General features: G+C 45.1%; 1 non-coding gene across 1 annotated transcript; it reads right to left on the bottom strand.

Moving 5' to 3' along the window:
- Positions 1-5,706: 5,706 nt before the first annotated feature.
- LOC121570795 lies at positions 5,707-5,761 on the bottom strand. The gene has a single exon (XR_006001535.1). It is a non-coding gene; the product is annotated as a U7 small nuclear RNA (small nuclear RNA).
- Between the last annotated feature and the right edge of the window lie 16,870 nt (positions 5,762-22,631).

Below are 22,631 nucleotides of genomic sequence, written 5' to 3' on the forward strand. Positions count from 1 at the left end.
AAGAGACCAAAGATAACCCTGAAGGAGCTGCAAAGCTCCACAGCGGAGATTGGAGTATCTGTCCATATGACCACTTTAAGCCGTACACTCCACAGAGCTGGGCTTTACGGAAGAGTGGCCAAAAAATAAGCAAACACTGGAGCGACTGGACGGCCTCGTCAAACAATTGGCGTCGTGAGAGGGCGCATGAGAGAGGGATGACGCAAGGCGCACCTCCGCGTCCCCCTATCAGGCTTTCCACCAATTCAGGGAGGAGATGCCTCAGGAGGAGACTATGCAGCTGGGGACAGCGCGCTTGTCCAGGATGGAGAGGCAGAGGCGTCTGTGCCAAGGACGTTGCCTGTACTGTGGCCAGGCAGGTCACCACTGCGACTCATGCCCGGAGAAGCCGGGAAATGTGAGGGCTCGCTAGTATCGGGAGGGGTGCTAGCGAGCCGGAACAGAACCCCAAATCCCGAGACTCCCGGACTTTTCTCCCCGTCAGGGTTCAGTGGGCGCACGCTGCGCATCGGGCGCATGCACTTGTGGATTCTGGGGCCGCGGGAAACCTGATGGACGTGGGGCTGGCCCAAGCGTTCCATTAATCTCCCTCCCCGAGCCGGTCATGGTCTTGGACGGCCGGCCATTGGGGTCGGGCTTCATCACCCGACGCACTGTCCCCGGGCGTGTCCGGGTGGCGGGGTGGCTATGGGAGGACATCCAGTTTTTCATTGTGGACTCTTCGGAGTGTCCCCTCGTCCTCGGGCACCCCTGGTTGGTCTCCCACAAACCCCGGATAGATTGGTCTATGGGGCGCCGCCCGCGTCCTGTTTCCGGTCTCCACCGACCACTCATCAGCCCAAACCACTGTCCCAGACCACCTACCAGTCCTCACCTATTCCCCAGGTCCCGCACTCCGAACCGACTACCGCCCTAGCAGCGGTTGCCACCGGGAGGATGGCGGCTACAGACTCTGTCACCAGCCCGGCAGGCGTTCCCCGGGAGTATTGGGATCTGGGGGAGGTGTTTAGTAAGAGGCGTGCCAAGGGCCTACCTCCTCACAGGCCATACGACTGCGCCATTGATCTCCTGCCGGGCGCCATGCCCACATGAGGTGATAGTTTTCCTTGTCCCGGCCGGAGACGCTGGCCATGAGGGAGTATATCGACGAGGCACTCTTCGAGGGGCACATCCGTCCCTCTAACTCACCCGCGGACGCAGGCCTCTTCTTTGTGGGGAAAAAGGACGGTGTGCAGCGGCCGTGCATTGATTACCGGGCGCTCAACGAAATCACGGTTAAGAACCACTATCCACTCCCTCTGATGACGACGGCATTCGAGTCGTTGCAGGGAGCCCGGGTATTCACCAAGCTGAACATACTCAATGCCTAAAACCCTGTGAAGATTCGGGAGGGGGACGGGTGGAAGACGGCTTTTAACACACCCAGTTGGCATTTTCGAGTACCTAGTCATGCCGTTCAGGCTAGCCAACGGACCTGCGGTGTTCCTCTCGACTACAGTGTCTTTGTGTACAGTGAGGGAAAAAAGTATTTGATCCCCTGCTGATTTTGTAAGTTTGCCCAATGACAAAGACATGATCAGTCTATAATTTTAATAGTAGGTTTATTTGAATAGTGAGAAACAGAATAACAACATAAAAATCCAGATCAGTTTCCAAGTTCTCCACCATGGCCAAGACCAAAGAGCTCTCCAAGGATGTCAGGGACAAGATTGTAGACCTACACAAGGCTGGAATGGGCTACAAGACCATTGCCAAGCAGATTAGTGAGAAGGTGACAACAGTTGGTGCGATTATTCGCAAATGAAAGAAACACAAAATAACTGTCAATCTCCCTCGGCCTGGGGCTCCATGCAAGATCTCACCTCATGGAGTTGCAATGATCATGAGAACGGTGAGGAATCAGCCCAGAACTACACGGGAGGATCTTGTCAATGATCTTAAGGCAGCTGGGACCATAGTCACCAAGAAAACAATTGGTAACACACTACGCCACGAAGGACTGAAATCCTGCAGCGGCCGCAAGGTCCCCCTGCTCAAGAACGCACATATACAGGCCCGTCTGAAGTTTGCCAATGAACATCTGAATGATTCAGAGGAGAACTGGGTGAAAGTGTTGTGGTCAGATGTGACCAAAATGGAGCTCTTTGGCATCAACTCAACTCGCCGTGTTTGGAGGAGGAGGAATGCTGCCTATTATCCCAAGAACACCATCCCCACCGTCAAACATGGAGGTGGAAACATTATGCTAAGGGGGTGTTTTTCTGCTAAGGGGACAGGACAACTTCACCGCATCAAAGGGACGATGGACGGGGCCATGTACCGTCAAATCTTGGGTGAGAACCTCCTTCCCTCAGCCATGGCATTGAAAATGGGTCGTGGATGGGTATTCCAGCATGACAATGACCCAAAACACATGGCCAAGGCAACAAAGGAGTGGCTCAAGAAGAAGCATATTAAGGTCCTGGAGTGGCCTAGCCAGTCTCCAGACCTTAATCCCATAGAAAATCTGTGGAGGGAGCTGAAGGTTCGTGTTGCCAAACGTCAGCCTCGAAACCGTAATGACTTGGAGAAGATCTGCAAAGAGGGGTGGGACAAAATCCCTCCTGGATGTGTGCAAACCTTGTGGCCAACTGCAAGAAACGTCTGACCTCTGTCATTGCCAATAAGGGTTTTGCCACCAAGTACTAAATCATGTTTTGCAGAGGGGTTAAATACTTATTTCCCTCATTAAAATGCAAATCAATTAACTTTTTTGACATGCGTTTTTCTGGATTTTTGTTTTGTTATTCTGTCTCTCACTCTTCAAATAAACCTACCATTAAAATTATAGACTGATCATTTCTTTGTCAGTGGGCAAACGTACAAAATCAGCAGGGGATCAAATACTTTTTTCCCTCACTGTATTTGGATGACGTTCCACACAGAGACAGTCTCCTTCCTGGGGTTCATTGTCACCCAGGGGGACCTACGGATGGACCCAGCCAAGGTCAGCGCGGTACTGGATTGGCCCCACCCCTAATCCCTCAAGCAACTACAACGTTTTTTAGGTTTCGCTAATTTTTATAGGCGATTTATTCACAATTTTAGCTCCCTAGCCGCTCCCCTGACAGCCCTCACCCAGACGAGCGTGCGCTCCTTCGCCTGGATCCCAGAAGCGGGGAAGGCATTTGATGCGCTTAAGTGGCGCTTTACATTGGCCCCGGTCCTAGGGCATCCGGATCCGTATTGACGGACCATAAGAACTTAGCCTACATTCAGGGGGCCAAGAGGCTCATCTTGCGCCAGGCCAGGTGGGCGTTGTTCTTCACCAGGTTCCGGTTCACCATCTCATACCATCCGGGGTCGTAGAACACCAAGCCTGATGCACTCACCCGGCAGTTCGACCCCGTTGACCTGGTGGAGAGGGACGACCCCATTGTCCCCAATGCCCTGATTGCTGCACCAGTTTGGTGGGGAATCAATAGGCTGTTCAGAGCAGCGCCACGGTGGGAGCCCGATCCGGGTGGAGGTCCATTGGGGAGGATGTACGTACCCAAGGCTGCGTGCTCGTGACTGCTTCAGTGGGCGCACACGTCCAACCTCACCAGCCATCGGCTGAGGGGGATACGCGTACCTTCGTGGCTGCTTGCCCGGTGTGCGCGCGTACGAAGAGCTCACGTCAGCCTGCGGCAGGGCTGCTCAGATCCCTGCCTATCCCCAAGCGTCCCTGGTCCCACATATCTCTGGATTTCAATTCCGCCCTTACCCCCTCTGATGGAATCACAGTCATCCTGGTCGTTATGGACCGGTTCTCGAAGGCTGCCCACCTCATTCCCCTTCCCAAACTCCCGTCATGGCTAAGTTTGTGGTGCAGCACGTTTTCTGGGTCCACGGCCTTCCCCAAGATGTGGTGTCGGATCGGGGCACTCAGTTCACCTCCATGTTCTGGAAGGCGTTCGCCACCTGCCTCGGCGCCTCCGTCAGCTTGTCTTCCGGCTTCCATCCCCAGATAAACAGGAAGACGGAGCGCGTCAACCAGGATCTGGAGGGGGTGCTGAGGTGCTACGCCTCCAGCAACCCAGCTACGTGGAGTCAGAGACTGGCATGGGCGGAGTACACCCACAACACCCTTCTCTGCTCGTCCACCGGCCTGTCCCCCTTCCAGTGCCAATACGGGTACCAACCTCCCCTATTCCCCGAGCAAGAGGAGGAGGCGGCGGTCCCGTCGGTCCAGGTGGGCCATCTGTCGCCGCACCTGGAGGCAGGTACGGGCAGCGCTTAAGCGGGCCTCGGTCAGGTCTCAACATCAGGCCAACAGCATTTTTCACCCGGGATAGAGGATGTGGTTCTCCATGCGGGATCTTCCCCTCCGCGTGGAGTCCAGGAAGCTGTCCCCCCGATTCGTTGGGCCATTCAGAGTGGTACGGCGAGTCAACCCAGTGGCCTACCGCCTGCAACTTCCCCCCACAATGCGGGTGCATCCCATATTCCATGTGTCCCTCCTCAAGCCCGTCGCCACCTGTCCCCTGGCTCCCCCTCCTTGTCCTGTTCCCCCGCTGCGCCTCGTCAGAGGACAGCTGGCTTTTACTGTGGGCCGGATCCCGGACTGCCGGTGGGTGGGGAGTGATCTCCAATTTCTGGTGGACTGGGAGGGTTATGGGCCGGAGGAGTGGTCTTGGCTGCCCAGGAGGGACATTCTGGACCCAGTGCTGATAACAACATTCCGTAGCCTCCACACGGAGGCGCCGAGGTGAACGGCTTGGGCCGTTCGTCGGGGAGGGGGTCACTGTTACAGGAGGGGGTCGAAGTTCAAGAGCGACCCACTAGGTCACCTCCTCACTCACAGTCTGGACTGATCAGTATCCTATTGGTGTCACCTGTGTCTACCTGTTCACCGGTGTATTTATGCCCTCACTTCCCTGTGTTCCCTTGCTCAGTTTTCTCTGTCCAGCAGTACTACTCAGTGTCTGATCGGAGACCTATGTACAGGTACTTGAGAAGTGTTCTCCCTGTTTCGTTATTTGTTTCAGTCTTAGGTAGTATTTGGTATTTTGGCTGTCAGCCGGTTTTTGGAGACTTATCTGCTCCGACTTTCTTTTATCGTGATAAGTCCGTTATTTTGTATTTTGGCTTCGGGACCACCAGTAAAGATCCTTGTTTCACCATCTCTGCCTACTGCCTACTGTATATCCTGCACCGCACCTGGGTCACACCTCACACCAACACTTACAGTTATCCAGATACTGACTGTTAGCACTTGGTGGTCTATAGCAGCTTCCCACCAGAATGGGCTTTAGGTGAGGCAGATGAACCTGTAGCCATATTACTTCAACTGTACTTAACATGAGATCCTCTCACCTAAAGCATACTACAATCTGCAAAAACACTACATTAATTACTAAACTGTGGGAAGCATTGGAATCAACATGGGCCAGCATCCCTGTGGAACGATTTCCACACCTTGTAGAGTCCATGCCACGACGAATTGAAGCTGTTCTGAGGGCAAAAAGGGGGAGGAGGGGTGCAACTCAATATTAGGAAGGTGTTCTTAATGTTTTGTACACTCAGTGTATACTTTAGTAATTCATGTGTTGTTTTTGCAGATTGTAGTATACTGTAGTATTTACTGTAGTGTTTTTGCAGACTGTAGTATACTGTAGTATTTATGCGGACATTACGGTAGTATTTAATATAGTGTTTTTGTTTTATTATCTTTGACATAGAAGTGGAGGCTTTCTCCTTCAGGAAACCTACTGGAGAAATACTAAAAGAGAAAATATTCCATTACCTGTAGGTAGGAAGGTAGGCAGGCAGGTAGGTAGATAGGTAGGTATGAAGTCAGTACTTATTTTCTATATACTGTACGGAACACAATATAGTCTATACTTGGTGTTATGACGAGTTTCTCTGGCATCAAGTAATTCAGTATGCAAAAAGATACTTAAACACTTACATGGAGAGTTTATTCAAAGTATTTAATATTGCGGTACCGGGTTCACATAGCAAACGGCACGTGGGTGGCCCATTGCTATCTGAACTCCCTGAACAAAGGAAATCTCTTAGCTTATATACTTCTTTGCAAGCTAATTTTATCCAACAGTTGCCAACCATTATTGAGTGTCAATCCTCACCAGAATAGGATCACCCTATATGGTATTGTGTTGCACCCTAGTCAGGATATTCCATCACGTACTCCTTCTAAGATTAGCACCAGTGGCCCCCCAGCTATCTTGGCCCGCAAACCTTCTGGCACCCACCAGTGACAGAAATAAATCCTCCATCCTCCAAATCCTTATGAAGCTCACAATATTTCAAACATTAACTAACCCTGCATAAAAGACGTAATATCACTTGGCATGTAGGTTTCTTACTTATGGGTGGCACAAATTGAGATAAGAGTCCCGCTTTCAAGGAGCGGGACTCTAACCCAGACGCTTATAAGAAATCCCAATATGCCCTCCGACGAACCATCAAACATGAAAAGCGTCAATACAGGACTAAGATAGAATCATACTACACCGGCTCCAATGCTCATCGGATGTGGCAGGGCTTGCAAACTATTACAGACTACAACGGGAAGCACAGCCACGAGCTGCCCAGTGACACGAGCCTACCAGTCGAGCTAAATCACTTCTCTGCTCGCTTCGAGGCAAGCAACACTGAAGCATGCATGGGAGCATCAGCTGTTCAAGATGACTATGTGATCACTCTCTCCATAGACGATGTGAGTAAGACTTTTAAGCAGGTCAACATTCACAGGGCCTCAGGGCCAGACGGATTACCAGGACGCGTACTCCGAGCATGCGCTGACCAACTGGCAAGTGTCTTCACTGACATTTTCAACATGTCCCTGACTGAGTCTGTAATACCAACATATTTCAAGCAGACCACTATAGTGCTTTGAAAGGCTGGTCATGGCTCACATCAACACCATCAACACCATTATCCCAGAAACCCTAGACCCACTCCAATTTGCATACAGCCCCAACAGATCCACAGATGATGCAATCTCTATTGCACTCCACGCCGCCCTGTCCCACCTGGACACGAGGAACACCTATGTGAGAATGCTATTCATTGACTACAGCTCAGCGTTCAACACCATAGTGCCCTCAAAGCATATCACTAATCTAAGGACCCTGAGACTAAACACCTCCCTCTGCAACTGGAGCCTGGACATCCTGACGGGCCGCCCCCAGGTGGTAAGGGTAGGTAACAACACATCTGCCACGCTGATACTCAATCGGGGGCCCCTCAGGGGTGGGTGCTCAGTCCCCTCCTGTACTCCCTGTTCACCCATGACTGCATGGCCAGGAACGACTCCAAAACCATCATTCAGTTTGCCGATGACACAACAGTGGTAGGCCTGATCACCAACAACGATGAGACAGCCTATAGGAAGGAGGTCAGAGACCTGGCCGTGTGGTGCCAGGATAACAACCTCTCCCTCAACGTGATCAAGACAAAGGAGATGATTGTGGACTACAGGGGAAAAAGGAGGACTGAGCACGCCCCCATTCTCATCAACGGGGCTGTAGTGGAACAGGTTGAGAGCTTCAAGTTCCTTGGTATCCATATCACCAACAAGCTATCATGGTCCAAACACACCAAGACAGTCGTGAAGAGGGCACGACAAAGCCTATTCCCCCTCAGGAGACTGAAAATATTTGGCATGGGTCCTCAGATCCTCAAAAAGTTCTACAGCTGCACCATCGAGAGCATCCTGACTGGTTGCATCACTGCCTGGTATGGCAACTGCTCAGCCTCCAACTGCAAGGCACTACAAGAGGGTAGTGCGTACGGCCCAGTACATTACTGGGGCCAAGCTTCCTGCCATCCAGGACCTCTATACCAGGCGGTGTCAGAGGAAGGCCCTAAAAACTGTCGAAGACTCCAGCCACCCTAGTCATTGACTGTTCTCTCTGCTACCGCATGGCAAGCGGTACCGGAGCGCCAAGTCTAGGTCCAAAAGACTCCTCAACAGCTTCTACCCCCAAGCCATAAGACTCCTGAACAGCTAATCATGGCTACCCAGACTATTTGCGTTGTAAATTTGATTTGATTTGATTTGAATGGGCAGGGTAAATGCAAATTAAATACTGTAGTATTTACTAGTTTTAAAAAATTGTAGTGTTTTTGCGGAGTGTAGTGATTTTGCAGACATTACTGTATTATTTACTACAGTGTTTTTTTGCGGATAATACTGTAGTATATACTGTGGTTTTCTACAGTATACTGTACTACAACATTTTATAGTAAGTACTACACATGATCAAGGGATATTACTGTGTGTAGTATAGTATTTTACAGTATACTACAGTTTACTTTAAATTATATAGAATGTTCTGTAGTATTCTATCGTAAATTGTAGTATTTTTTCATGTGGGGGAGAACACAGTCTCATTCTATCCCATCCTTGAACATTTCACCGATAACATTAATTGAGAAAATGTGGTACTCTTGTCAAAATGGTCAAGAAAATGAAAAACCAAAGGAATGTGAATGGGGTTAGGTAGAGTACCATGTCTATAGGCTACTAAATGAGCTGTTACTGTAACGATCCCGGCAGTCTGAGTCGGGTCCTGTCTGTGGACTAGTTGTTATGTTCGTGATCTCCAGTTTCCCGAGGGTTCTGGAACGCTCCGGGGAGCTCTCTTGATTTCCGCACCTGCATCCCATCAGCAATCTGCACACCTGGTCCTGATCATCACCCTTCTTAGGCTCTGGCCTAACATCCATTCCCTGCCGGATCGTTAGCCATGAACAGTAGGTTTACCAGAGTATCAGTCTTAGAGCCTAGCGTTAGTTTTGTTGTTTTTGCACCTTGTTGGTTTGTTGCTTACTTACCCCGTTTTGTTCCATCTGCAGTCACCCGTCCGGAACCTTCATCCAACCTCTGCCTGGTGGTCGGCGGCTGCCGACCCAGGATGGGATCAACCACTGCACCCCCAACAACTAATCAACGCCGCCCGCTCTGTTCCCTGGATTACTCAGCATCACTCTTGAACTTGTAAATAAACACTCACCTTCGTTTCAACTTACCTTGTCCTGGTCTGCTTCTGGGTTCTGGCTTAGCAACTCGTGACAGTTACCATGGTTTGATCCAACATTGTTCTTCAAGGTTTATTCCCATTTAAAGTTTTAGTTTTATGCCATTTAGCAGAGACTTTCATCCAAAGCGACTTACAGTCATGCGTGCATACATACGCATTGGTGTCCCTGGGAATCGAACCCACTATCCTAGCATTGCAAGCGTCATGCTCTACCAACTGAGCCATACCGACAGCATTGGAGTTGTTAAAATGATTGCTGTTGCTCATAGAGCAGTATATGTAATTGCGGCCTTTAAAACAAGGTGGTGTGAGCATTTCTGTTTATGGGCCAGCCTGCTCCCAGGTGGTATGGGGTGTGGCCTGGAGCTTCAGTGCTGTGAGTGGAGGGAGGCCCAACATCAGGCTACCATCACTGTGGAGGCAGAGGGCAAGCGGGCGACCGTGGCGGAGACACACACACCTGCATATGATACACACACACAGACACACACAAAGACACACACACACACAGACACACACACACACACATAGCCTGGTGTGCCTGGGTGAAGGTAATGGGACCTGTCATATTCAAAGCCCCCTAAACAGGCATAATTTCAGACGCCTCTTTCTCAAGTAGACCGTCAAAGTGCCTGATTGGAACCAGAAGTGTTGTGTTGGAGGGTTGATGGATCACACATGTTGAAGGACTGCTCTGTTTCAATTCACATATGTTTTTACGTGTTTTGTTTCTTTAGAGATGTGTTTAAAGGGCCCATCCTACATGAAACACTTTTATGTAGAGTTGTGATACACTGGAAGGCGCTATTATGTTATGTAATACCCATATCTTATGCAGTGAAGTGCAGTGTAGCCAAGGGCACAATAAGATCATTTCACTGCCTGTTTTGCTTGTTATGGGTAGTGTCAACTCTTTATGCTTGTTGAGAAAACACAATTTAATCTTTTATTTTCATGTTTGAATCGCACAGATTTGAACTTCTTTTGAAATTGTAATTTCGTTAATTTTAAGTATGGCTGGTAAACAAAGTAAAACAAAAAATGCAAATGTATAATAATAATAATAATAATCTCCTTTCAAGATTTCTCATTTTGACTTTGTGCAACATCAAATAGATGGCTATTACTACTGAAATTGCTGTATTTAGTTTGAAACCATCCATGATAACTATCCCTACCCATTTATCCTCAAACCTGAGGAAAAGTGCAGAACTAATAATTATGTTTTGGTTTATGGTTCTTAGTAGAGAAACGAATAGCATACTGATTTCTTGCAGCAAAACAAAACCTTTTTTTATGAATTCATGGTCTGTCTGCCTGGCCCTGAAACATTCTTATATACAGTACACTAAGTGTACAAAACATTAACACCTTCCTAATATTGAGTTTCTCTTTTAGTATTTCTCTAGTAGGTTTCCTGAAGGAGAAAGCATCCATTTCTATGTCAAAGATAATAAAACCAAAACACTATAGTAAATACTACCGTAATGTCCGCGTAAATAATACAGTATACTACAGTCTGCAAAAACACTACAGTAGATGCTACAGTATACTACAATACACAAAAACACTACATTAATTACTATAGTATACACAGAGTGTACAAAACATTAAGAACACCTTCCTAATATTGAGTTGCACCCCTCCTCCCCCCTTTTGCCCTCAGAACAGCCTCAATTCACCGGGGTATGGACTCTCCAAAGTCTCGAAAGCATTCCACAGGGATGCTGGCCCATGTTGACTACAATGCTTCCCACAGTTGTGTCAAATTGGCTGGATGTCCTTAGGGTGGTGGACAATTATTGATACACACGTGAAACTGTTGAGCATGAAAAACCCAGCAGCGTTGCAGTTCTTGACACAAACCGGTATGCCTGGCACCTACTACCATACCCCGTTCAAAGGCACTTAAATATTTTGTCTATTCACACTCTGAATGGCACACATACACAATCCATGTCTCAATTGTCTCAGGCTTAAAAATCCATTAACCTGTCTCCTCCACTTGATCTACACTGATTGAAGTGGATTTAACAAGTGACATCTATAAGGGATCATAGCTTTCACCTGGTCAGTCTATGTCAATGAAAGAGCAGGTGTTCATAATGTTGTGTACACTCAGTGTATAAATCTACTTATATCCATAAAACATTAACATACAGTGAGCTACAAAGGTATTGGCACAGTGACACATGTTTTGTTGTTTTGGCTCTGTACTCCAACACTTTGGATTTGAAATTATACAATGACTATGAGGTTAAAGTGTTGACTGTCAGCTTTAATTAGATTTTTGGTTGAACTGTTTAGAAATTACAAAACTTTTTGTACATACTCCCCACATTTTAGGGGACCAAATGTATTGGGACAAATTCACTTATATGTGTATTAAAGTAGTCAAAAGTTAAGTACTTGGTCCCATATTCCTAGCACACAATGACTACATAGAGCTTGTGACTCTACACATTTGTAGGATGCATTTGTTTGTTTTAGTTGTCTTTCAGATTATTTAGTTCCCAATCAAAATGGCACAATACATTATTTACCATTTACCGGATAATCCTGACTGAATCGTGAATAATGATGAGTGAGAAAGTTACAGACGCAAAAATAGCCCCCCCACAAAAAAAAGTATAACCTTCCCTGTTATTGTAATGATGAGAGGTTAGCAAGTCTTATTGGTATGATATTTAATACACATACTGTATAAGTGAATTTGTCCCAATACTTTTGGTCCCCTAAAATGGGGGAACTATGTACAGAAAGTGCTGTAATTTCTAAACGGTTCACCCGATATGGGATGAAAATTCAAATCAAATGAAAGCTGACAGTCGGCACTTTAACCTCATGGTCATTGTGTCATTTAAATCCAAAGTGCTGGAGTACAGAGCCAAAACAAACAAAAAATGTGTCACTGGCCCAATACTTTTGGAGCTCACTGTAAACTGTCATGTTGGCCTACCAGTTTGACACATACTATTGTGACAATTGTTTATCTCCTGTTCCGCTATCTTAGGTAATAAAGATTATAATAGTCACTCTGTATTTATGGATTTATACAGAAGAGCCATCTTCAGCTGTGTGTGTCGAGCAGAAAGGCTCCACCAACCAAATCGTTTCTGCAGAATAAATCCTATAATCTCTAGCAGTTTGCACAGTAGAATGGCTGAGAGCAATTACTCTCACAAAGAAAATATTTTTTCTTTTTTTATCCTTGCCTGCTAACATCTCTCCTCTGCGTTGTGCCAAAGTAATCCTTGATGAACTCTCCTAAAGATCTCCTTCCTTTCCTGAACAGTGAGAATGTTTTCTCTCTCTCTCTCTCTCTCTCTCTCTCTCTCCTCCTCTCTCTCTCTCTCTCTCTTTTCTCTCTCTCTCTCTCTCTCTCTCTCTCTCTCTCTCTCTCTCTCTCTTTTTTTTTCTCTCTCTCTCTCTCTCTCTCTCTCTCTCTCTCTCTCTCTCTCTCTCTCTCTCTCTCTCTCTCTCTCTCTCTCTCTCGGAGACACGATTACAGACAGATTGACATGGAATGTCAAGATGAATTCCTAATATTTCCCAACATCTTTTCCCTCCTTATTCCATTTGACTTTTCCATAAAAATTCCCTCACTTTGAAAATGGAACATACAGTGCCTTTGAAAAGTTTTCAGACCCATTTACTTTTTCCACATTTTGTTACATTACAGCCTTATTCTAAAATTGATTAAATCATTTTTTCCACTCATCAATCTACACACAATATCCCATAATGACACAGCAAAAACAGGTTTTTAGAATTTTTTGATAATATAAATATATATATAACAATGAAATATCACGTTTACATAAGTATTCAGACCATTTACTCAGTACTTTGTTGAAGCACCTTTGGCAACGATTACAGCATCGAGTGTTCTTGGGTATGACGCTACAAGCTTGGCACACCTGTATATGGGGAGTTTCTCCCATTCTTCTCTGCAGATCCTCTCAAGCTCTGTCAGGATGGATGGGGAGTGTTGCTGCACAGCTATTTTCAGGTCTCTCCAGAGATGTTTAATCGGGTTCAAGTCTGGGCTCTGGCTGGGCCACTCAAGGACATTCAGAGACTTGTCCCAAAGCCACTCCTGCAATCTCTTGGCTGTGTGCTTAGGGTCGTTGTCCTGTTGGAAGGTGAACCTTCGCCCAAGTCTGAGGTCCTGAGCGCTCTGGAGCAGGTTTTCATCAAAGATCTCTCTGTACTTTGCTCTGTTCATCTTTGCCTCGATCCTGACTAGTCTCTCAGTCCATGCCGCTGAAAAACATCCCCACAGCATGATGCTGCCACCACCATGCTTCACCGTACGGATGGTGCCACGTTTCCTCCAGACGTGACTCTTGGCATTCAGGCCAAAGAGTTCAATCTTGGTTTCGTCAGACCAGAGAATCTTGTTTCTCATGGTCTGAGAGTCTTTGGGTGCCTTTTGGCAAACTTCAAGCGGGCTGTCATGTGCCTTTTACTAAGGAGTGGCTTCCGTCTGGCCACTCTACCGTAAAGGCCAGATTGGTGGAGTGCTGCAGAGATGGTTGTCCTTCTGGAAGGTTCTCCCATCTCCAGAGGAACTCTAGAGCTCTGTCAGAGTCACCATCGGATTCTTGGTCACCTCCCTGACCAAGGCCCTTCTCCCCCGATTGCTCAGTTTGGCCGGGCGGCCAGCTCTAGGAAGAGTCTTGGTGGTTCCAAACTTCTTCCATTTAAGAATGATGGAGGCCACTGTGTTCTTGGGGACCTTCAATGATGCAGACATTTTTTGGTACCCTTCCCCAGATCTGTGCCTCGACACAATCCTGACTTGGAGCTCTACGGACAATTCCTTTGACCTCATGGCTTGGTTTTTGCTCTGACATGCACTGTCAACTGTGGGACCTTGTATAGACAGGTTGTGCCTTTCCAAATCATGTCCAATCAATTGAATTTACCACAGGGGGACTCCAATAAAGTTGTAGAAACATCTCAAGCATGATCAATGGAAACAGGATGCACCTGAGCTCAATTTCGAGTCTCATAGCAAAGGGTCTGAATACTTATGTAAATAAGGTATTTCTGTTTTTTATCTTTAATAAATATGCTAAAATTTCTTACAACCTGTTTTCGCTTTGTCATTATGGGGAATTGTGTGAAAATATAAAATATATATCCATTTTAGAATAAGGCTGTAACGTAACAAAAAGTGGAATAAGTCAAGGGGTCTGAATACTTTCCGAAGACATTGTATGACTACTGTAGATATTGGATTATACAGTGTTGCATGCTACTGTAGTATTGTTCTATAGTTTATGTTATTGTACATAGAGGGAATCACACAGGTGTTTATGGTGAGGTGTTGAGAGAGACGGGAGTGGGGGGGGCATTGCATAGTGTCATCATTTTTTATTTATTTTTTGTCATTTAGCAGACGCTCTTATCCAGAGCGACTTACAGGATTTTTCACCTAGTCGGCTCGGGGATTAGAACCAGCGACCTTTCGGTTACTGGCACAACGCTCTTAACCACTAAGCTACCTGCCGCCCCATGAAAGAGGAGGGAGGGTTATCAAGAATTAGGGCAGATTAGAGGGTGGGTGCCCTGATGGAGGGAGGAGAGGGAAGGCGGGGGTGAGGAGAGGTAATTATTTAACGATGGAGGGGTTCAGATGGGAGAACGGCAGAACCCTAACACCTGTGGGGGAGTACCCAGGGAGGGTGTCCCTGAGAAGGGCCATCTGTTTGAGTCACCATGCTGAGGAGGGCTGGGATGAGGAGACGCTCCATGGAGACCTCAAAACAGGCATGTCGCTGATGCATATCATACACATGCAGGGTATTGAAGTTGCCCACAGTCACCATGTTATGAGCCCATTCACATCCATCTGATTATTGAGTCGGTAATTTTGCCTCACAATAATGCCAGCAATATATTTATTTGAGTACTTCATTGTGCTGGGCGTGTAATGCAGGCTTTTACTAAACGTTGACAACTTAATAGTGCAATTATGGCAGTACAGTGGTCTGAAAGTGAGCATGAACTATCTTGTTGCCAAGGGTTCACAAAGCTTGTACTGGACTATTCTGTCTACTGGAGTAGGGAGCAATTTATGAATTTCCAATCAATAGTTTTGTAAATACTGGCCAGGTTTGCATTACCCAAAATATATTCTTCCTTGCTGAGCGGCCTTTCAGGTTATGTCGATATAGGACTTGTTTTACTGTGGATATAGATATTTTTGTACCTGTTTCCTCCAGCATCTTCACAAGGTTGTTTGCTGTTGTTCTAGGATTGATTTGCACCAAAGTACGTTCATCTCTAGGAGACAGAACGCGTCTCCTTCCTGAGCGGTATGACGGCTGCATGACCCATGGTGTTTATACTTGCGTACTATTGTTTGTACAGATGAACGTGGTACCTTCAGCCGTTTGGAAATTGCTCCCAAGGATGAACCAGACTTGTGGAGGTCTACAGTTTTTTTTCTGAGGTCTTGGCTGATTTATTTTGATTTTCCCATGATGTCAAGCAAAGAGGCACTGAGTTTGAAGGTAGGCCTTGAAATACATCCACAGGTACACCTCCAATTGACTCAAATGATGTCAATTAGCCTATCAGAAGCTTCTAATGACATGACATCATGTTCTGGAATTTTCCAAGCTGTTTAAAGGCACAGTCAACTTAGTGTATGTGAACTTCTGACCCACTGGAATTGTGATACAGTGAATTATAAGTGAAATAATCTGTCTGTAAACAATTGTTGGAAAAATTCCCTAAGATGCCCTAACCGACTTGCCAAAACTATACTTTGTTAACAAGACATTTTTGGAGTGGTTGAAAAACAAGTTTTAATGACTCCAACCTAAGTGTATGTAAACTTCCGACTCCAACTGTATACATTCTCAGTTGGGATTTGTACTGTATGTGTCAGACTGAACTGAGATGCTGTATCTTAAACTTGTATTGTATTTTTCTCTATGTTCTCAGATAACCATGGCAGTGTGTGTGCCAATCAAACAGTTCCCACTGGTTCTCAATCTCCCAGCTGCATGGCCTCAGGCACTGGAGATGGAGATGGGGGGAGAGAGAGAGAGAGAGAGAGAGAGAGAGAGAGAGAGAGAGAGAGAGAGAGAGAGAGAGAGAGAGAGAGAGAGAGAGAGAGAGAGAGAGAGAGAGAGAGAGAGAGAGAGAGAGAGAGAGAGAGAGAGAGAGAGAGAGAGAGAGAGAGAGAGAGAGAGAGAGAGAGAGAGAGAGAGAACCCCAAGCCCCTCTTTGCAATACCCTTTGCAGCACGCCACAATACAGGTCAGAGGTCACTTATGAGTCTTTGTTTCTGTGTTCTTCATCTCTTCTATCTCAAGGCCATCAGACTGTTAAATAGCCATCACTAGCACATTAGAGGCTGCGGCTGCCTATAGAAACCACTGGCCACTTTAAGAAATGGAACACTAGTCACTTTAATAATGTTACATATCTTGCATTACTCATCTCATATGTATATACCGTATTCTATAATATCCTACTGTATCTTAGTCCATGCCGCTCTGTCATTGCTCGTCCATATATGTATATATTGTTAATTCCATTCCTTACTTAGATTTGTGTGTATTGGGTTTATGTTGTGAAATTGTTAGATATTACTTGTTAGATATTACTGCACTGTCGGAGCTAGAAGCACAAGCATTTCGCTACACCCGCAATAACATCTGTGTGTATGTGACAAGTAAAATTTGATTTGATTGGTTTGTTCAACACTGTGATGTTATTGTCTTGGAGTGTAGTTCAATTCCCCTTGGTATGGTTATGTGGTTCATTTAACCAGCACACGTGGCGCACTAGTCGGTAAAACCCTCTCTCTCCTCTCACACACATAAACATCAACACTGCTCATACACAACATAGATTTTTTTTAAAATATATATTAGCGCAGCAACAGCTCCCAAGGCTAATGCTATCTGTGACTGCAAGGCAGCCAAGGTTACACTACTGTATACCTTGTTGAGACAGCATAGGGGAAAAAAGGGTTGGGTAAGTGCAATTTATTCTAAAGAAATACAACGGAGAAGAATAGAGAGGGAGCAGTTAAGTTAACTGCTCCTTTGAGGCCAGACTTCCCCTCCCCCCTCCAGCAGCTGTTCTTACAGCTGTAAGGTGACAGTAATCAATACTGATTATTAAACTGGGAACACCATCTACGCAACATGATTAATCTTCATTTGTCCCTTTGTTTACAGAACCTGGCTGGCCTCGTTTAGCTGTGAGAGGGAGATTACTCCCTATTATCTCTCCCCTGAGATAACACCAAACACAGTCACTGTTAAAGATACACACTTTCACTAAACGCATGGGAGCATACTTTTTTGTTAGCTTCGCCGGGGAGGCTATCCCATGTATTGCAACACAGCGAAAATTCCCAAAACTTCTGAATTAATGGCAGACTAAAGTTCCTGCTTGGGAGAAAATGATCCAGAGGAATAAGGAAAAACTTTGTAAAATGTAAGTAATACGTTTATTTATTCACAAAATGTTGTTAAAATGTTCAACAAATTACTTTCATATGAATTTTGAATTCAGATGTTGAGTCACTGCTGTTTATCAGACCGCTAGCTAGGCGATTTCGTCCTGGTTAACACTTGTTTATGGATGAACAACTAAACAAAGTAATCGTAAAATTGTGAAGACCCGAACAGTTTTTTTATTCTGAATTGGTGAACTTGCTAGCCAGTTAGTGACAATTGTAGCAAATCGTTATTTTGGGACAGATGGCAACAGATGTGTTCATTTCCCTCCATGACATTGGCAGGACAAAATAGTTGTGCCCGACTGGTTTGGAGGCAACACATTTTAACAACATCTGATTAAAAACATAGGAAATGCAGCTAGCTGTGTTCTGTTAAATCTAGGCTTGCTAGCCAGCCAAGTTATTTGTGTATTTTACATCAGTCAATACATGCATGCAGTGTCTGTTTACCTAACATTAGCTAACTTTCTTCTTGTCACTTTCCCCTCGTGGTTCACCATTGCATATAAAGTAAATGTGTTGAATATTGAAATGATCAGTTAAAAGTAAATCGGTGACAACTTGATAAGCCAATGAATATATAAAAGTGTTTACAAAACCAATTTACATTAACAAAGGTAGTTGTGGTTCTCAGCAACTTGAACCAACACTGAAATTTGAACAGACGCTTGGACCTTCATTTTTGATATTTTCAGTGGTATTGTTAACAAACACGCCCCCATAAAGAAAATTAGAATTAAAAACAGGTTCAGCCACTGGTTCGTCCGTGATCTGACAGAGTTACTCCACCTCAAGAATTCAATTTGGCGAATGGCTCGGCACACGCATACTCAGGCTGACTGGCTCTCGTTCAGGCAAATGAGAAATAAGTGCACTTAGGCTATCCCGAAGGCTAAAGTTAGTTACTTTAAGGAGCAGATCTCTCTCTGTGGGTCTAACCCAAAGAAGTTCTGGAAATCGGTGAAAGACCTGGAGAATAAACCCTCCTCTTCACAGCTGCCCATGTCCCTTAATGTTGATGTGGTTGTTACTGACAAGGAGCTCATGGCTGAGCTCTTTAATCACCACTTAATTAAGTCAGGATTCCTATTTGACTCAGCCATGCCTCCTTTCCCATCCAACACTTCCTCATTTCCCAGCCCTTCTAATGCGACTAGCCCCGATGCTCCTCTCTCTTTTTCCCCTGCCCCACTACAAAGTTTCTCCCTGCAGGCAGTCACTGAGTCTGAGGTGCTAAAGGAGCTCCTTAAACTTGAACCCCAAAAAACATCTGGGTCAGATGGTTTAGATCCTTTCTTCTTTAAGGTTGCAGTACCTATCATCGCCGAGCATGTCTCTCCTCTCTGGGGAGGTTCCCATTGCTTGGAAGGCAGCCACGGTGCATCCTTTATTTAAAGGGGGAGGTCAAGCTGATCCTAACTGTTATTGGCCAATTTCTATTTTGCCCTATTTATCAAAAGTGTTGGAAAAACTTGTCAATAATCAACTGACTGACTTTCTTGATGTCTATAGTATTCTCTCTGGTATGCAATCTGGTTTCTGCTCAGGTTATGGATGTGTCACTGCGAACTTAAAGGTCCTAAATGATGTCACCATTGCCCTTAATTCTAAGCAATGTTGTGCTGCTATTTTCATTGACTTGACCAAAGCTTTTGATACGGTAGACCTTGTGGGCAGGCTAAGGAGTATTGTGTCTCCGAGGGGTCTTTAGCCTGGTTTGCTAACTACCTCTCTCAAAGACTGCAGTGTATAAAGTCAGAACATCTGCTGTCTCAGCCACTGCCTGTCACCAAGGGAGAACCCCAAGGCTGGATCCTAGGCCCCACGCTCTTCTCAATTTACATCAACAACACAGCTCAGGCAGTAGAAATTTCTCTCATCCATTTACACTACCGGTCAAAAGTTTTGGAACTCCTACTCATTCAAGGTTTTTTCTTTATTTTTATTATTTTCTACATTGTAGAATAATAGTGAAGACATCAAAACGATTAAATAACACATATGGAATCAGGTAGTAACCAAAAAAGTGTTAAACAAATCAAAATATATATTTTGTACTTGAGATTCTTCAAATAGCCACCCTTTGCCTTGATGACAGCTTTGCACACTCTTGGCATTCTCTCAACCAGCTTCATGAAGTAGTCACCTGGAATGCATTTCAATTAACAGGTGTGCCTTCTTAAAAGTTAATTTGTGGAATTAATTTCCTTCTTAATGCGTTTGAGCCAATCAGTTGGTAGGGGGGTATACAGAAGATAGCCCTATTTGGTAAAAGACCAAGTCCATATTATGGCAAGAACAGCTCAAGTAAGCAAAGAGAAATGACAGTCCATAATTACTTTTAGACATGAAGGTCAGTCAATACGGAACATTTCAAGAACTTTGAAAGATTATTCAAGTGCAGTTGCAAAAACCATCAAGCACTATGATGAAACAGGCTCTCATGAGGACTGCCACAGGAATGGAAGACCCAGAGTTATCTCTGCTGCAGAGGATACGTTCATTAGCGTTACCAGCCTCAGAAATTGCAGCCCAAATAAATCCTTCACAGAGTTCAAGTAACAGACACATCTCAACATCAACTGTTCAGAGGAGACTGTGTGAATCAGGCCTTCATAGCCGAATTGCTGCAAAGAAACCACTACTAAAGGACACCAATAAGAAGAAGAGACTTGCTTGGGCCAAGAAACACGTGCAATGGACATTAGACCAGTGGAAATTTGTCCTTTGGTCTGGAGTCCAAATTTGAGATTTTTGGTTCCAACTGCCGTGTCTTTGTGAGACGCGGAGTGGATGAATGGATGATCTCCGCATGTGTATTTCCCACCATAAAGCATGGAGGAGGAGGTGTTATTGTGTTGGGGTGCTTTGCTGGTGACACTGTCTGAGATTTATTTAGAATTCAAGGCACACTTAACCAGCATGGCTACCACAGCATTCTGCAGCGATACGCCATCCCATCTGATTTAGGCTTAGTGGGACTATCATTTGTTTTTCAACAGGACAATGACCCAACACACCTCCAGGCTGTGTAATGGCTATTTTACCAAGGAGAGTGATGGAGTGCTGCATCAGATGATCTGGCCTCCACAATCCCCCAACCTCAACCAAATAGAGATGGTTTGGCAAGAGTCGGACCACAGAGTGAAGGAAAAGCAGCCAACAAGTGCTCAGCACATGTGTCTCCCCATCTGGATTTGGTCTTATGTAGCAAAATTTGAAATGCTGTTTAGTACATTGGATAAAAGTAGAGACTCAAAGCTACAAAATGGTATATCATACACTGCATTTTTGAGGAACAATGGGAAAGTAATTCTGCTTTGAAAGTTGATACACTTGTAAACTCACTTTTGAGAAAATTGCATTTGAATGTTTTGGTATCTAGTGAAGAGCTCTTCTTTGTCTACACCAATCAGCATTGTTCACACCCTCTTAAGCTTTAGCCTCACCCATCTCGTTTCGCTCTCGGAGCGTTCGGAGCGCACACTTGACGCTCTGGCTGATGATTTTTTTACCTCTGGATAACATGAAAACAGCCTAACCAGCTCTGCTGGGAACAATTTCATTAAGCTCTTTTGCCAACGTTTACTGACACCGGCCATATTCAACGGGTGTTGTACACTTTAGCTTAAGACATGTAGCTAGCTAGGCAAACAATGAACCTAGCTAGGTAAACAACGTGTAAGATCACACACGTCACGTAACGTTCGCTAACAAGCCAGCCAGCTAATGTTAACTAGTTAAACACAATGAGCATAGTGCCAAATCATGTCATCACTACCCTACATGAATCTGCTGGGAGCTAATCAACCAGGTTCAATGTTAGCTAGCTAACAGTAGGCTCTAACTAGCAAAGCAAACGGTTCTGGGATATGAATAATAACGTCATTCAAGTAACGTTAGCTAGAGAGCCAGCCAGCTAACGTTAGCTAGCTAGCTAACAGTACACTTTAGCTTAAGACATGTAGCAAGCTAGCTAGGTAAACAATGAACCTAGCTAAGTAAAGAATGTGTAAGATCACACGCGTCACGTAACGTTAGCCAACGAGCCAGCCAGCTAACCTTAGCTAGTTAAACAACAATGAATAATGTCATACACGTAACGTTAGCTAGGGAGCCAGCCAGCTAACGTTAGCTAGCTAGCTAACAGTACACTTTAGCTTGAAATGAAACCACTTTATGTTAAAATTAGAAACGTGTAATATCTGAAAATGTAACTAGCTAGACTATCTTACCCTATACATCATCATGCATGATGGACGTGTCTCCCTCTCACGGATGCCATGCAACAATTGCCCTTAGTTTGAAGATGTAACCCGGAAACAGGTGTTTTCTCCATCTCTTCTCTTTAGCTGTCATACTCTAATTCCACTGATTTCAAAACTCGATCCTCCAGAAAGTGGAGAGCAACACTTATGCAGCTCCACTACATTATACTTTTTTTTTTTAAATCTGCGTTCGACAGGATTACCAACACAGACTGACACCTGTGAAGTTGTGACTTGCGACATACGCCTAGTTTCCTGAAACGGGTCACATATGTGGGAACTCCTTCAAGACTGTTGGAAAAGCATTCCAGGTGAAGCTGGTTGAGAGAATGCCAAGAGTGTGCAAAGCTGTCATCAAGGCAAAGGGTGGCTATTTGAAGAATCTCAAATATAAAATATATTTTGATTTGTTTAACACTTTTTTGGCTACTACATTATTCCATATGTGTTATTTCATAGCTTTGATTTCTTCACTATTATTCTACAATGTAGAAAATAGTAAAAATAAAGAAAAACCCTTGAATGAGTAGGTGTTCTACAACCTTTGACTGGTAGTGTATATGCAGATGATAGTCTTATACTCAGCTGGCTCCTCCCCGGATTTTGTGTTAAACACTCTACGACAAAGCTTTCTTAGTGTCCAACAAGCTTTCACTGCCCTTAACCTTGTTCTGAACACCTCCAAAACAAAGGTAATGTGGTTCGGTAAGAAGAATGTCCCTCTCCCCACCGGTGTGATTACTACCTCTGAGGGTTTAGAGCTTGAGGTAGTCACCTCATACAAGTTCTTGGGAGTATGGCTGGACAGTACACTGTCCTCTCAGCACATATCCAAGA

This window comes from Coregonus clupeaformis, chromosome 7 (assembly GCF_020615455.1).
Source record: "Coregonus clupeaformis isolate EN_2021a chromosome 7, ASM2061545v1, whole genome shotgun sequence".
In the NCBI taxonomy this organism is placed as follows: domain Eukaryota; kingdom Metazoa; phylum Chordata; class Actinopteri; order Salmoniformes; family Salmonidae; genus Coregonus; species Coregonus clupeaformis.